Source organism: Triticum dicoccoides, chromosome 5B, assembly GCF_002162155.2.
Source record: "Triticum dicoccoides isolate Atlit2015 ecotype Zavitan chromosome 5B, WEW_v2.0, whole genome shotgun sequence".
Lineage (NCBI taxonomy): Eukaryota > Viridiplantae > Streptophyta > Magnoliopsida > Poales > Poaceae > Triticum > Triticum dicoccoides.
In genome coordinates, this window is record NC_041389.1 from 158,728,631 (window position 1) to 158,741,081 (window position 12,451).

The window sequence follows — 12,451 nt, forward strand, 5'->3', positions numbered from 1 at the left end:
TTTGTGCAAATTGAAGAAGAGAGTCTCCCACAAGCTTGGGGGAGGCTTCTCCAATTGTTTAAGAAAACTGAAATACTTGATATCTTCTATAATAGACTAACCGATGCTTCTAGGGACTTCCTAGAAAGCTGTGCTGGTTGTGTTTTCAGGGAACGAACTGTTGAACAAGCTGAGGAATTATTGAATAACATATTGAAAAATTATGATGATTGGACTCTTCCTGAACCACCGCTTAAACCCACTCCTTAGAAGAGGGCTATCTTATATCTCATTCCTGAAGATATGCAAGAGGCAAATAAAAATACGAGAGAAATAGGTATTAAAGCAGAGGACGTTGAAAATTTACCTCCTACTGAAGAGATACACGGACTTGTTACACCACCACCCAAGGTGGTAGAGGTAAACTCTTTAATGAAATTTGATGAAAAGGATAATCCTTATAATATGCATCCTAGTAAATGCCTTTATGAGTTTGATAACTACATTAGAAAACAATATTACTTCAATGAAAATGTTATGAAACAATTGAAATACAAGTCTGATATGATTGCTCGCTTGAGTGACTTGTTATTTAGAATCTCTAATGATGTTAGAGGCGTAGGAAAACATGCTTCTATGGTTCATACCTAGTTAGAACAAGTTGCTAAATCTCAAAGAGAGTTGCTTGATGAAATGAACAATAATATCAGTGATCATGCTATTAGAGTAGTAACTAGAGGAGGTAGAATGACCCAGGAACCACTTTATCTTGGGGGACATCCTAAAAAAATTAAACAAGACTCTCAAAGAATTAACACTGATGCACCTAGTCCTTCTAAAAAGAAAAAGAAAAAGAAATATGATAGGACTTTGCATACCTCTAGTGATCTTGAAATAGAAAAAACTCCTAATAATAATAATGATGTTTCTATCTCTAATGCTGAGACCCAATCTGGTAATGAACATTCATCTAGTGATAATGAACAAGATAATGATGATGTTCATGAAGACACTCAGTCAGACAACGATAAAGAATCAGATAATGATGTCAAGATAGAACCTCCTGTTGATCTTGATAACCACAACCTAAAAATAAAAGATATTATAAAGGAGACTTTGTTGCTAGAAAACATGGAAGAGAAAGAGAATCATGGGTTCAAAAACCCATGCCCTTTCCACCAAAAGCAACTAAAAAGAAAGATGATGAAGAATTTGAATGCTTTGCTGAAATGCTTAGGCCAGTCTTTTTGCACACCCACTTGACTGATATTTTAAAGATGGCCCCTTATGCAAAATACATGAAAGACATCATCACTAATAAGAGAAAAATACCGGAAGCTAAAATCTCAACCATGCTTGCTAATTATTCTTTTAAGGATGGTGTGACGCCCGGATAATTAAGCCATAGTAATCCCCTGTTAATGGTGCCATGTCATCACATTACTGTTGCTAATCCTCACTTGATCCAAATCACAATTCAAATTCAAGTTCTAAGTGAAATTCTAAATTTCTTCAACCAGTGAAACAAAAATGTTCGAGATGTTGCTAATATTCACTAAATAATTGTCGGGTAGAAACCAACATCTTTAACCCACCATTTAATCCCTAGTAAAATGTAAAGTGGTCCAACGGCAACAAAAAATATCTTTTTCAAACTAAGCAAATGTTTGTGTATTTCCATTTGACTTGAAACCTTGAGGGCCTCTCTCAATTAATGACTAATATTTATGTGCCAATTTTATAGTCAGAAAAATTCAATTGGTATTTGTTTCAAACACAAATCAGTAGAGAAAATAGATAGCAGAAATATAAAAGGAGAAAAGGCCTAACTACTACTAGTCTGCACTGAAGCCTGTTGCTACAGTAAACGGCCCACCCCATGCAGGCCTTCTTCTACCCTCGCTACAGGACTACAGGAGGGGCAGGGAGGTCGTGGCGCACATCCAGTTCGCCATGGCCGTGGATGGCCACCACGTCGCCCCCCCGGCCTATATAACATGTCCCCCGAAAACCCTAGCTCACCCTTGACCAGTACCCCCCTCGATCCCCCTTCGCCCCTCTCCTTTTCGCCTCAATTTCGAACTCAGATTTGGTGCGGTGACCGCTTCCTCACCGTCGTTACCATGGCCACCGTCGTCGCCGTCGCTTCGGAGCACGTCTACGAGGTCCACCACGGTCATCTTCGTCCGTCCCGGGCTCTAGCTCAAGTCGGGGCGGCCTGTACCCTCGCCATCGCCATCATCTGCATCGTGTACATCGCTGGTGTTTGTCGTCGATTCTCATCGTTCAAGTCCACCCCGACCCTCTCCGACCTCGTCCTCGGCTCCGCGGTGAGCCTCTCCTTCAGATCCCCCCTATAGCCCCCTCGATCCATCGCCGTCGTAGTCGTGCTCGCGGAGGCCGCCATGGTCGGCGCTCGCGCCGGCGCCCGCACTCCCTGGCGCTCACCGCGCCGTTGACCGCGTCTCCGCACGCGCCCGCCCGTGCTCCACCACGCCCCGGTCTTTCCCTACAGCGTGTCCGCCCACTCCTCGCCCGCGCGCTAGCCCGCTGCCGCGCTCGCCGCCCGTTCCTGTTGCGCTGCTCCGCTGATGCTTGCAGCCGCTGTTGTTTGCTGCTGCTATCTACTTCTGCTGCTAGTCGCTCCGGCTACCTACGGCTGCCGCTTTGCTGCTTGCTGCTGCTGCTCTTCCTCCTGCCTAGCTGCTGCCCTCCGTCACTGCCGCCGGCTGCTACTGCTGCTGGCCACGGCCATGGCCGTGGGTGTGTGTGCAACGTGTGTGTGTGTGCGCGTGCGCTGTGTGCTGTGTGCTGTGTGTGCGTGAGTGTGTGGGTGTGTGTGGCCGGCTGGACACTGTCTAGTACGGCCGGCCCTGATTCTAATTAGTAGTACTAGTAAGAATGCACGTGCACGCACGCATTATAATTTGCAATAAAACATCTATTTTGAATCTTATTTCTCTTTTAGAGAGTTTTATTACCGAGCCATTTAAGAAATTGGAATTCGTCAATTACAATGACATAAGAGAATAATTTATTAGAATACAAAATAAACTGAAAAATGTGGCTTATACTCTAGTAAGAGACATCATCAACCATACTGATGCACGAGTAAAGTTCATCTATTAAATCGTCATTTGTTGGATTGGCAGACGATGAAAGGAGAAATAGTTGCGAGAAGAGCTTAACTTCTGATTCAAAATCAGACAATCTGTGGGATCTATGTTGTTTCCGTCGTCTTGCATCTCATTGTTTCTTATGTTATCATCATTCAGTTCCGAGTCTAGTAAAATGGTAGCTAGTTATATAAATATTTTCAATAAATTTGTTTATCAACTTTTATAGATAGTTTTATAAAAAGCTACAACTCAAAAAAATAAATATAAAAGCTTTTAAAATCATCAAATCATAAATCAGACACAGCGCACAAAATAGACTGCATCCTCTTAACAGATTTTTTTTTTGTTTGGACAACGCCGCACTCACTCACTCATAGTCTCTCTGACCACTGTCTAATACTACTCCCCACCGCCCCCTCAGATTTCTCTGGTCACTTCCCCACCGCCCCGTCACAATTCTCCCCCATTCCCCATCCTACCATGGCCGTCAGCTCCCTCTCTCCATCGCCGGCTCTTCATGGTCAGGCCGCCACTCCCCTTCGTTCCCACTGCCGGCGCGAGGTCCGCAGCCCCTGCTCTTCCTCCTCTTCATGTTGAATCTGGTCGCAGAAGTGGCCGAGGAGGCCCTCGAGCTCGGCATGCTCGCGCGAGCAATCCAACAGTAGGTGCCGTCAGAGGCGGACGCGGAGGCACGAGACTCGCACGCCCCTGCTCTACCCTGCTCCCTCTTCGAATCTGGTCGCCGAAGTGCTCGAGGAAGCGCTAGAGCTCGGCATGCTCGCTGGCGAAGCCGGCCCCTTCTCTCCTCCTGAATCCTGATGCGAGGGAGGTCCCCCATCGCCGATGGAGGCGTACCAGAAAGTGCAGGAGTTCGACTTGTCCAGCGGCGCTGATTGGAAGACGACCGCCAACGTCCTCTCCTCTTCACGGTGCCCCCAAGCACAAGGAGTTCGGGTGAGCATTAGGCAGTAAACTAATTTCTAGGGGACATGAGCCCGGACAGTTATTGTTCGAGGACAGCTGAAGCGAATAGCACATCTCGTTGCAAATTTATCACCATACACCAGTATGATTGATATATGATATGGGATGGGATAGGAATGCACTGCTTGAATATTAAAATTTATAGGTAATTCTTTTCTGTCACCGATGTTTCACTGGTAGAATCTATCAGTTGAGTTTGACATGAACCCTGTTCGTGGAGCACACAGATCATGGAAAAATTATGGTGCGTTTTGTTCAATTTTATTTGCCTAATAACCATACCCTTCTGCTAGGAATTACCCACTAATTCTGTGAGAATCCTACTCCGCTAATTCCAAGCTCTGAGAGGATTTTCCTTTCTCATACTGAGATAGCAATAGAAGTTGATTTAAATCTTAGATATGTGACTCTTATTTTGTTCACGTTCAACAAATCATGTCTGGACTGAAGCTAGGAAAGTTCCCTGTGTGTTCTAATAATAAGGTCATGGAAATACAAATGGCATATTTCGTCAGCATGAGAAGGCGAGACTAAGATCAATATCTGCTCGGGGGCCATCTTGTGTTCTGCGTGGCGCTGCCTTCGCCGCCGCCCGGCGGTGAGGGCACCGAGTTGTGTCTCATGCATCGCTACCTGACGTCCACTCTAGGAACCGGGCTTGGTGGCCAATGGGGCCAGGAAGGTCCCAGATTGGAGGTCCCTGCTTGCCAACTCGCAGTTAGTTTGCATGATACAGTTAGTTGAAGTTGTTCCTTAAGTAGAATGCGATTAATCACGTATGGCCATTAATACAATCAGATCGTTGGGGCATGCATAAATATACTTGAATTTTAAATTAGCGTGTCAAGAGGTTTAGTTAGTGTCGCTCCCTGCTGTAATTATAGCTGGATATGTCGTTCCTGTTCTTAAAACTTAACAATCAGATGTACAGAAATTTGGTAGATAAGCTGACATTTGAAGGGGCAGTAAACATTAAACATTTCAGATGGTGATTGGGAATATCTGATATGTCCCCATTGTGTGTTTCCTGTTGTAGATAAATCTGCTTGCAAGGCTCTCGATGATATATCCATTTTCATCAATTGCTCAAGGGTGTGGTCAGTTGGAGAAGACATTACTATGATTTTTTTTCAGGTGATGAATTGTAACCTTATATCCTTTATTACTTGAAATTCAAAATCATTGGAAACAGTCGGTAATTACTTTGGAGAGAATCCTTTATTATTTTCTGTCTTGTTCATGTTCAGCATAGGATGTATATCATTAAAACCATCATGCTATATTATTGTTCATGTTCAGCATAGGATGTGCTTTATTATATGTTAGACAATTGCTGCCTATATATTATTAGTATGTAGACTGGAGATATTTTTGTAGATTGAAACTGCACAAATAAGCTATTTATGGTATAGTTACCCAAGTATAACAGTTACAGTACTAAATCTCGTCCTGAGATCAATCAGCAAAAGTTCCTAATTGCTGATTTATTAGACGGACTGCTATTTCATAGAACTGAAAAGAATATGTGTCCATTGTTCTCTCAATGTTTCTCTTTGGCCAAGATCAATTGATATGTCTAAAGTTCCAAGTGAAATATGAAATAAATGCACATGAACAAATCTAGGGGTGCAGTATTCTTATGGTATTTTTAGCTGGGGGTGTTTTTTTTCATGGCTAGGTATCACCTGAAATTTGTGCACTTAAAATCCAGAATCTGCTCATTGTATTTAGAACATGGTCTATTTGAACATTGATTTAGATAGAGGCATGAAGCGCACCATGTAACCATTATTGTCCGTGCTAATTAGGAGACAAGAAGAAGAGATGTCTAATATACTACGTATTAGTATTAAAATCTTGCCTGGTGTTTTAGAGGATGGCGAAGGAGGTGCAGGGAGCTGACGGCATATCCGCGGTGAGTGGTGATGGAGGAACAGCCGCACACTTGATGGCTTGGTGCAGGGCGGTGAGGGCGCCGACCAGGAAGGCCATGCCATTGCCGGGCGTCGAGGTTGTAGTCCCGGAAGCCGACGATGCTTCCGTGCGGCGAGGGGATAAGCCTGGGGATCTGTTGCTTATTTTATGGGATATATGTTATGTTTTTCTTTGCATGGCCTGCGTGGTGCGTGATTGTAGGGGTTTTGGTCGAGCCCGCGTGGAGTCTATGATGCGGTGGGGCGGTGGAGCATGGTCAGTCAACCTTAATTGTTGGGTGCACACCAGAGACACATGAGATAAAGGCTATGCGTTGGATTGAGATTAGTGGGTCTAATCATGGGGTTGTAATGGGTCTGTGTATGTTTTGTGGGGTGCGTTTAGTGAAGTTCTTGTTGGATTGTTTAATAGTAGTGTAGACTAATTAGGTTAGCTAGGTTAGTTGATTAATCTCTATCTCTACGTCTCTTCTCTACCTCTCTATCTCTACCTAACAATAAAGTAAATAGTGTTTCTGGTCGTCCGTCATCTAAATTACCCCTGAAGTTGTGAATAATTACCCACCATGCCACCAGTAAGTAGAAAAAACGTTCCAATTTCTTTATTTATTTTGCCGCTGTCAGCTTAGGTCAATAGGGCCGAATCCCATCCACTAAAACAGCAAGGCATGTAGCCCAGTGGTTGGGTCCTTTGGGTACCATGCTAGAGATCGCTGGTTCGAGCTCACTTACAACCTTTTTATTTTCTTTTTTTAAAAGATCAAATACTTTTAAAAATATTCATACCTTTTAAATCCTAGCTCCAATTCTAACATGTCATATATGAAAATCCATCAGAAAAATGTGAAGATTCCAAATATGCTATTATCATGCACGTTAATAATTTTTAAAATTAGTGCCAAGCCCAACAAAACATTGATTTCATTGATCTTTATTTTAGAGAGCAGTGACATGTGGGTTAATGATTCACCTCAATCTCGGAAGAGCTCTGAGCCTTCCTTCATGCAGGGAATGAAAGGAGTGAAATGGATGGGGTAGTCGTCTTATGGTCTGCAGTGAACCTTCTAGCTTGTAACTAATAGTGTTTGCCTTTTCTCTTCTGTTTCGGTAACTTTACAATGGCCTATATACCCTTTAACCTGTCCGTTTCGCTCTTAACGAATGAAAAGCATTGATTCATCGTATATGTAGTGAGGTACATTTGTTATATTTGCAAGTGTATACCATGACCACTGATCGGCGAGACAAGGAGGATAAGCAACAAATAGTGTGCTATTAGCGAGACATTACTAGAATGCCATAAAGTTCTCAACAAATAGTGTGCTATTAGCGAGACATTACTAGAATGCCATAAAGTTCTATTAGCAGTGCCATAACACGTTTTTTTAAGTGAACGATACATATGGGTATCTATGTTCAAATATTAGGGCATGCACATATTATTGGGTCATGTTTATTGCACTATGTCCTATGGTATTGTTTTCTCCCGTTGCAACGCACGGGCATTTTTGCTAGTTAGTCTAATGTAGGTATGACATGTGGCCCCCACTTCTAATCAATCTAATTTAATTAAAGTCTAACTAAGTCTAGTCACTGACAGGTGGACCCCCAGTCAGCTTTTGACTAGTCAGTTTGACTTGGTCAATTCAGATTAAAATGAATGCACAATTCCAGAAATTTTAGATTATTGATAAAACTTTGGAAATTCATATAAGATAAACCGTAGCTCGGATGAAAAAGTTTTCTACATGAAAGTTGCTCAGAACGACAAGACGAATCCGAATACGCGGTCCGTTCGTCCGCCACATGTCCCTAGCATGGCGAACATGCAACCTTTCCCATCCGGTTCATCTGTCTAACAGACGTCCAGAACCTGGGAAACTTTCCCGGATGTTGTCCCCCTTTACCGGTATTGTGTAGCACCGCGTTAGAACACGTCTAGCTCTGCCTGTTATCCTGTTATGCTCTTGCTTGCTATGTATTTACTGTTTTCTCCCCCCTCTTCTCTTCGGTAGACCCCGTGACGGCTGTCGATGCCGCTGTGATCGACTACGTCGACGACGACCCCTCCTTCCCGCCTGAGCAACCAGGTAAGCCCTCCCTTTGATCATCCTGATATCGCCCATTCTATACTCTCATGCTTGCATTAGATTTTGCTACTATTATTGTTTGCTCCTATTCTGATGCATAGCCTGCTTTTGTACCTGCTTATTGTTACTTAGTGCTTATCCTAAACTGATTAGTATAGGTTGGTTAGTGATCGATCAATGACCTCCACCTTGCCCTTGTTGCCCTTGCTTCACCATCGACGCCTCGATCAACGTGACCGACGACCAGAGCCTGACACCTCACATCACATCACGCCCCTTTAGTTGCTCGACTCTGCAGAGCTACTATCGAGTGCCGAGGGTGATCCCTCATAACGCACTCTTGATGATAATTCTGTAGTGTAGCTATTTGGTCGTGGTCATCGAGGGTGGTTCCTCTTTCACCATTCCCGATACGACTCTGTCCTGCAACACCTCAAGTGTGAACCTCGAGGGTGGATCCTCTTATGTTCACCTTGATGGTTACATCGAGTGGAATCCTCCGTGGGTGATTCCTCGGGCTTTCCCCTTGATGTTTGGACACACGGTTACAATGACTTTACTTGAGACCTTGGTGAAAGTCGGGTGGGCCCGGAGAGCACCCGCAAGAAATAGACGTGGCACGGCGGGGCATTCTGGGCCCTTGTCGTAAGTCCACGAGACGGGGCGACGGGGTCACTTCGATCGTGAGTCTATGCTCGTCTCCGCAAGCTAATAATACACTATGGTTTGGGTATTTGTTCTGAGTTGGCCTCTGGCCTTTACGCACCAACCACCACGCGAGAATAGTTATGGGCCTCGGCGTCGTGTATCAGCCGAAGCTTTGTCAGACGTCCAGTTTAGCAGTGCGGCACGGCTGGGCCGACACCATCCTGTAGTGGTGGAGCCTAGACCCGCCCTGCGTGCAATGACCTGGAGTGCAAGAGGCGATGGGCCCAGACCCCGGAGTGCTTAGGAGGTAGACCGGCGGGGACCTCTCTGCTGAACCTAGGTAGGTTGCAACGTGTTGATCTTCCGAGGCCTGGCATTGACCCTAGAAATGTGTTTCCGGCCAGAATGATAGACCGTGTTGGAAAACATGGTGCACCCCTGCAGGGAAGATTATCTATTAATAGCCGTGTCCATGGTAACAGACGTTCAGACTTATATCATGATCTTATACAACTACAAATGGATACTTGAGATATGTGGCTCCGAGATTGCTTTCTCGTCGGGAGTCGAGGAATGATCTATGGGCATTAATGTTACAACATGCTTGTTAATTATAAACTGCTATTCTTTACTCTTCTACATGCTGCAAGATGCTTGGAGTTGTTTGAAGATGCTAGTCTTCGATAGGCTAGGCCTTCCCCTCTATTCTGGCATTCGGTAGTTCAGTCCACACATACGTCCCTTCCATTTGATACCAATGCATACTTGGTATAGATCTTATGCTTGTGAGTACTTTGGATGAGTACTTACGGTTGCTTTGCTACCCCCTTTTCCCCCTTCTTCTTCTTTCCGGTTGATGCAACCAGATGGTGGATCCTTGGAGCTAGATGCCACCGCCGACGGATACTACTACATGAAGGCCGCCGAAGACCAGGAGTAGTTAGGAGGTCCCAGGCAGGAGGCCTTGCCTCTTCGATCGTGTTGCTTTTGTGCTAGCCTTCTTAAGGCATCCTTGTTAACCTTATGTCTGTACTCAGATATTGTTGCTTCTGCTGACTCTAGCGTATCGAGCTATGTATTCGAGCCCTCGCGGCCCCTGGCTTGTAATATAAAGCTTGTATTGTTTTATTTATTGTCTAGAGTTGTGTTGTGATATCTTCCAGTGAGTCCCTGATCTTGATCGTACACATTTGCGTGTATGATTAGTGTACGATTGAATCGGGGGCGTCACAAGTTGGTATTAGAGCTGACTGCCTATAGGATCCCCCTTTCCAACTCCTTGGCCGAAGTTGAGTCTAGTGTTTGAAAAACTATTTTACTAACATGGATTTGTGGCTTATGGGCCCACGTCACCATTGGGTGGTACTGGGATCTTTTACTCCTCGACTATACTTTGGGACTCTAATCTCTCTTCTATTCGGGTTAAATGGTTTTGTTAACTCTAACTCTAGGTTCTCGTAGAGCCCCTCACTCTAGATGAATGCTTGGTGCACCAGAAGATTCTGAAGTTACTCTCCGATGTTTTCCCGAAACCCTTGTGCCCTTCGCCGTTGCGATCCCTACCATCGATAAATTCTTATGGGTAACTACCTACATTGTCATGCATACCTTCATCCCTAGTTGCTCTTATTATTACAAGATGTCCTAAAATACTCTCCGATGTTTCGAGAAACCTTTATGCTTACTGCCCTACAGTTCCTTTCCGCATGAATACCCCTACGAATAATTACTCGCCCATGCCGAGTATCTGTTCATCCATAGTTGTTCATGTGTTTCACAACATTCTTCGGAATGCAATTCGATCTTTCGAAAGTCCTCAGTAGCCTATTACTCTTGTTCCTCCTTACTGTTGGGGAACGTAGCAGAAATTCAAAATTTTCCTACGTGTCACCAAGATCTATCTATGGAGAGACCAGCAATGAGTAGAAAGAGAGTGCATCTACATACCCTCGTAGATCGCTAAGCGGAAGCGTTCAAGTGAACGGGGTTGATGGAGTCGTACTCGTCGTGATTCAGATCACCGATGATCCTAGCGCCGAACGGACGGCACCTCCGCGTTCAACACACGTACAGCCCGGTGACGTCTCCCACGCCTTGATCCAGCAAGGAGAGAGGGAGAGGTTGAGGAAGACTCCATCCAACAGCAGCACAACGGCGTGGCGGTGGTGGAGGAGCGTGGCAATCCCGCAGGGCTTCGCCAAGCACCATGGGAGAAGAGGAGGAGGGAGAGGGGCAGGGCTGCACCAACGAGAGATCAAATCGCGTGTTATGGGCAGCCCTATGCCTCACTATTTATAGGGGGAGAGGGGGCTGCGCCCCCCTCTAGGGTTTCCCACCCCCAAGGGGCGGCGGCCAACCCTAGATGGGTTTTGGGGTGCGGCCAAGAGGGGAGGGGAGAGGGAGGCGCACCAATATGGGCCCTAAGGCCCATATCCCCTTAGGGTTTGCCCCTTCTCCCCCTCTAGCCGCATGGGCCATGGTGGGAGGCGCCCTAGCCCACCTAGGGGCTGGTGCTCTCTCATACTTGGCCCATGTATGCCTTTGGAGCATGTGGCCCCACTTGGTGGACCCCCCGGGACCCTCCCGGTGGTCCCGGTACATTACCGATATCGCCCGAAACTTTTCCGGTGACCAAAACAGGACTTCCCATATATAAATCTTTACCTCCGGACCATTCCAGAACTCCTCGTGACGTCCGGGATCTCATCCGGGACTCCGAACAACATTCGGTTACCACATACAAGCTTCCTTTATAACCCTAGCGTCATCGAACCTTAAGTGTGTAGACCCTACGGGTTCGGGAGACATGCAGACATGACCGAGACGTTCTCCGGTCAATAACCAACAGCGGGATCTGGATACCCATGTTGGCTCCCACATGTTCCACGATGATCTCATCGGATGAACCACGATGTCAAGGACTCAATCGATCCCGTATACAATTCCCTTTGTCTAGCGGTATTTTACTTGCCCGAGATTCGATCGTCGGTATACCGATACCTTGTTCAATCTCGTTACCGGCAAGTCACTTTACTCGTTCCGTAACACATCATCCCGTGATCAACTCCTTGGTCACATTGCGCATATGATGATGTCCTACCGAGTGGGCCCAGAGATACCTCTCCGTTTACACGGAGTGACAAATCCCAGTCTCGATCCGCATAAAACAATAGATACTTTCGGAGATACCTGTAGTGTACCTTTATAGTCACCCAGTTACGTTGTGACGTTTGATACACCCAAGGCACTCCTACGGTATCCAGGAGTTACACGATCTCATGGTCAAAGGAAGAGATACTTGACATTGGCAAAGCTCTAGCAAATGAACTACACGATCTTTATGCTAAGCTTAGGATTGGGTCTTGTCCATCACATCATTCTCCTAATGATGTGATCCCGTTATCAACGACATCCAATGTCCATAGCCAGGAAACCATGACTATCTGTTGATCACAACGAGCTAGTCAACTAGAGGCTCACTAGGGACATATTGTGGTCTATGTATTCACACGTGTATTACGATTTCCGGATAATACAGTTATAGCATGAATAAAAGACAATTATCATGAACAAGGAAATATAATAATAATACTTTTATTATTGCCTCTAGGGCATATTTCCAACAGTCTCCCACTTGCACTAGAGTCAATAATCTAGTTCACATCGCCATGTGATTAACACTCACAGGTCACATCGC

The 12,451-nt window shown here is 45.3% G+C and overlaps 1 long non-coding RNA gene across 1 annotated transcript; it reads left to right on the forward strand.

The window, feature by feature from the left end:
- The first annotated feature begins 1,921 nt into the window (after positions 1-1,921).
- Positions 1,922-6,425, forward strand: LOC119307970. Its single transcript, XR_005149664.1, has 3 exons — positions 1,922-2,309; positions 5,119-5,216; positions 5,956-6,425. It is a non-coding gene; the product is annotated as an uncharacterized LOC119307970 (long non-coding RNA).
- Positions 6,426-12,451: the final 6,026 nt, after the last annotated feature.